Raw genomic sequence first — 5,016 nt, 5'->3', positions numbered from 1 at the left:
GAGTAACTCGTCCACTGGTCCACGTTTCAGACATGAGTTGGTCGGGTTTTCGTTTCTGGTGGGTGCGCATCTGCTTAGGATCACATCTGTGAGCGTAACCTAACGTGGAACTCTGCCAAGGCAGTAAACACAGGGGACAAGAAGCAGCACATTGGAGGCCCTGCGTCTGTCTGTGTGTGTGTGTGCGCGTGTAGGTGTCTGTGCTAAGCATCACTAATTTAGGAAGAAGGACGTGGCATGTCGGTTTCGCTGCTTTTTCCTCGTGTGGCTCGTAACCACACTCGGTGACTGTTTACGGTGGATTAACGAGATTGTATAATTAAAATTAGCTAATAGTGGTAGGTTTTTTTGTTTGTTTTGCTAAAACCCAAAATTTTCCAGTAATTATACTTTGTTACTATATTTGAATGACATTTTATAGGACTTGTACTTAAGTATAGTAGAACGTTAGCGATTAGCATCACACTTCTGGGGTTGTGAGGTTCGAGTCCCGCCTCCACCCGGTGTGTGCGGAGTTTGCATGTTGTCCACGTGCTTTGAGGACTTCCTCCCTGTACTCCGGTTTCCTCCCGAGTCCAAAGATATGGGTTGTAGGCTGAGTGGCATCTCTAAATTGTCCCTGCTACATGAGTGTGTGTTTGTGTGTGTGTGTGTGAGAGAGACAGAGACAAACAGACAGACAGACAGAGAGAGAGAGAGACAGAGAGAGAGCCCTGCAATAGGTTGGCACCCTGTCCCGGGTGTCCCCTGCCTCGTGCCCCGAGTCCCCTGGGCCAGGCTCCGGGTTCCCCGCAGCCCTGTTAGGAAAAGCGGTATGGAAAAAGGATGGATGGTCATACTCTTATTCAGTTACATCATCATTAAAAAAAAATCTTACATTTTCTTTCAAAACACAAATATATATATATATAAATAAAAAAATTTTAAAAAGAGATAAACTGCAGAGATCGTTTTCTCCTTTTGCTCAGCGATCACTTATATTAATCAGATTTTTAAAAATCCCATTAGCTTTATTAACACTGAATATTTGTCTCATTGAGTCTTTATGAATTAAAGTTGAGTGCTACGCATCACACACTTCTTCACAACTGCAGAAATTCTACAAAAAAAAACCTACTGATGGGACTGAACAGTAGCCGGTGGTTACGCTTCTGTCTTTAATTTTCTTCCTCCTCCATGTAATATTTTATTAACGTGGACTCCATGTTCTTTCTGGAGAGCCGTCCCTGTACAACTGTCTGAGCTCGGACTACGTTCAGCGGATTGAAAGCCTGTATAAAAAAAAAAAAAAAAAAACCAGGAACACAGCCAATTTCAGTCCGTGAGTGCTTTTGTAAAGATGGCACCGTTAGTTCCTGTCATCACTTACACAGACTCTATTGTTCCTCTCTCTCTTGAAGCAGAGTCAAAAAATCACAGCTGGTCACGTTACCGAGAACCTTAAAGTTACAGCTTTACCTCCGACACTGGAGACTCCTTCTATAAAGGATCACCCTACTGACCGGTATCCATTCATCTCTGTGAAATGACCCACATTTTGAATGCGTTCACGGCCTGGCGTTATTATTAACATTTATAATATATTATAAGATGGTCACTGGAGGGTTTATTCATCGCAGTAGCAGTACATCATGTCTAACACGTGGATTTCGCTCGAACCAAAAATGGATTTCCTAGATGAGGATTTCTAAACAATATGAAACTGCACATCTGGTGAAATGACCTAATAATCCTCCACGCCTTCTGCGGATCATCATCAAGCTTCTGTGAGGCATCTCATCCTCTTCCTGGTCTCAGAGTAGAATCTTCACAGGCCTGCTTGCTCGAAAACAAATATTTATATGGAAAGCTCTTCAGACTAAAGAGATCGGAGCTGAAGCTATGCAGCTGAATAATCTGGAACTGTTGGTTACTCCTACACAGTCAGTCCTACACCTAGCCTTCAAGATGCTGAAAAAGAGTTTAAAATGAACGTATTTAGAGGAGTTATTGACACAGTGGCTGAGTCCTGGGATTTAAGCTCTAGCCGCTCGGTCACTAGCGCACGAGTTAAACTTTTGCGTCGCCAAAGTCATGCGCCTGTAAGGAACTTTCCGTAGTACAACGGCGCGAGCAGCTTGAAGCCTTCATCCGTTTAAAGATGATCTGTTTGCATTCTTGGTGCAGTGGACATCATGGAAATGTAATGCCGTCTGGCACACGTTCAGATTCTTACACTGTTTCTCAGCCCCGAACATGTGCGTTTGGATAATCGGGCCAATTTTAGTGGCTCCGCAGTCATTTCACGATGTTCTTTAAGCTCTCATACAGGTGCATCTTAAATCTTAACCGATCCGTAATTTCATTCAAAAAGTGGGAATTTCATATATTCTAGACTCTTTACACAAAGTGAAATATTTCAAACAGTTTTTTGTGTTTGTTTTAATGTCGATGATTACGGATTACGGGTCGAGGAAAACAGAAATCCAGTATCTCACAATATTAGAATAAATGATTTATAATACAGAAATGTTGACGTTCTGAAAGGTATGGTAATTTATGCACTCGGGCCGGGTTTTAATCCTTTTGCAGGAATTACTGCATGGATGCGGCGTGGCACGGAGGCGATCAGCCTGTGGCGCTGCTGAGGTGTTACGGAAGCTCAGGCTGCTTCGATAGCGGCCTTCGGCTCGTCTGTATTGTCGGGTCTGGTCTCTCTCGTAGATTCTCTATGGGGTTCGGGTCAGGAGATTCGGTTGACCGTTCAAGCTCAGTAATACCACGGTCAGTAAGCCAGTTACTAGTAGTTTTGGCACCGTGGGCAGGTGCGGAGTCCTGCTGGAAAAGGAAATCAGCATCTCCGTAAAGCTCGTCAGCAGACGGAAGCATGAAGTTCTCCAAAACCTCTTGGTAGACGCTGCGTCGACTCTCGACTTGAGAAAACACAGTGGACCGACACCAGCAGATGACATGTAGAGGCCATACCACACGAGGCAAACCACTCATCCACAGTAAGACTCAGAAAGCCAGATTGGGATTTGCAAACAAGTACAGACATGAGCCACAAAAGTTCCGGAACCAAGATTAACCTCTACCAAAGTGACAAAGACAGAAAGTGTAGAGAAAGAACGGATCTGCATGGTGGAGGTCGTGTTATGGCTTGGGCTTGCGTGGCTGCTTCTGGAACAGAATCTTTATTGATGAGGGAACTCATGAGGGCGGCAGCAGAATGAATTCAAAAGGTTTACAGGAACATTCTGTGCGACAGTTTACAGAGAAATGCGTCCGAATCAATCAGGAGGAACTTCATCATGCAGCGACACGATGATCCAAAACTGCTACCACGCTCATCTACACGCCACCGCTAGGATGACGTGAAACTAGCAGGACCGCTACAAATATGCTAGCGGTGACGGCAAAACATAAACGAGACAAGCCGATAGGACATCAGAAATACGCTAAGTAGTTCAAGATGGCAAATGAAGAACATTTTTGCTCGCACGAGCCCGTCTTCTGCACCAGCTGACGTCCGGATTATGCTCACTGACGACGTAAGCAGAACACAGTCCATCACCATTGTATAGTCTGACATGGGAGCTCACGTTATCCCACGGTTTATTCTAGAATTCCAGAAACATTTCATTGTTATTTCACAAAGTATGACAAGAACCAAATCGCTGAAGCGAGATCGTCTAAAACCGACTGTAGCTAGGAAGATCCGACAGACCACAGTGCTCGTCAAACCTCACGCAGCATGATCTTTAAAGGCAAGAATAAAAACATCTCCCTGCCATATTTTGGGACTGTTCATTAAAGACTGGAAAGCCCAGGTTCGGCCCCAACAAGCTTTTTCATTTCCTGCAAAGATCATGTTTCAGTCAAAGGAACGTGTTTTTCGACAGTGTTTTCCAAGACCGCCTCATATCGATTGTTCCACTGTCTTATCATACCGTTTCTGTTTATGTGAACCGTTCTAATATGAGCAGGGATTCATCTGAAATGAAGTGGACGTCGGCGAGTCCTCTCAGCCGAGACGGACTGTTCCACCGTCAGTACACGCCATACTGTCTTAAGCATTTCAGCACACTGTGTATGGACCAGTCCGGTGTCTCCGTGTGACATTTGAGCATTTGATGGACTGCTTTATCTTTTCATATAAACATGAAACCCCGTCATGGTCTAAGGGTTTGATTTCTTTTCAAAACCGAATATTCTTCCACAGTTTGTTTGCTTTTATTTGAAATATTCCAAAAACCTGCCAATAATTTTGTGAACTTTACACAGCCTGATTGTCTCAGCTGGACTACATGACATGCTCCAGGACATGCTGTGTGCGTGAGAGAGAACGGGAGAGAGAGAGAGAGAGAGAGAGAGAGAGAGAGAGAGAGAGAGAGAGAGAGAGTGCGAGCGAGACATAAGCACTCATTAAAGACTTAATGTAAGCAATGCATCACACAATAATGCCGGGAAATTCCTCGACTGTATGAGGACAGTGGATTATAAACATAGATTAACAAAGCAGTAACCTTTGTCTTGCACACGCACACACACACACACACACTTCGCTACAACACAGCTTGTCGTGTTACAGAGAAATCACAAAGTGTAAAACTCCTCCGTCCTAAAAACGTCAGAAAACTTAAAAGTTACAGCTTCACCTCTGACACCGGAGACTCCTTTCTTACATGTTAAACATACCAACATTCGCCCACGTATTTTTATTTAATTTTCTTCATTTGAATCCGTTCGTGTGTCTTGGCTGCGGTGCAAAACCTTGTGCATGGGCTGTTACTACACACACGAGAACCCATTCGAACGAGCGCATTAATACAAACCTGTGACTTGCACTACTGTCAGAGACAACTCATCAACACCTCCTGACCAATCAGAATCCAGAGCTGGGTAAATAGGCGATTTACTAAATAGTTAATTCTATAAATAGAAAATTAAATAACATTTAATAACCCAAACTACTCATTATGTGTAGCTTCGCTCTCGACGTCCGTCCCCCCCCCCTTCCTGTGTGTGTGAGACTGC

The 5,016-nt window shown here is 44.0% G+C and overlaps 1 long non-coding RNA gene across 5 annotated transcripts in view; it reads right to left on the bottom strand.

Moving 5' to 3' along the window:
• LOC108263688 (uncharacterized) overlaps positions 1-5,016 on the bottom strand; it is a 33,630-nt gene that overhangs the window by 2,224 nt on the left and 26,390 nt on the right. For all 5 annotated transcript variants that reach the window (XR_008396128.1, XR_008396127.1, XR_001812229.3 and 2 more), the window contains one exon: positions 1-797. This exon is cut by the window's left edge and continues 2,224 nt beyond it. This is a non-coding gene — a long non-coding RNA (uncharacterized LOC108263688). The remainder of the gene's footprint in view (positions 798-5,016) is intronic.

The sequence above is a fragment of the Ictalurus punctatus genome, chromosome 3, assembly GCF_001660625.3.
Source record: "Ictalurus punctatus breed USDA103 chromosome 3, Coco_2.0, whole genome shotgun sequence".
NCBI classification, from domain to species: domain Eukaryota; kingdom Metazoa; phylum Chordata; class Actinopteri; order Siluriformes; family Ictaluridae; genus Ictalurus; species Ictalurus punctatus.
The sequence above is the reverse complement of the archived record's forward strand: the minus strand, read 5'-3'. Positions and strand labels throughout refer to the sequence as shown.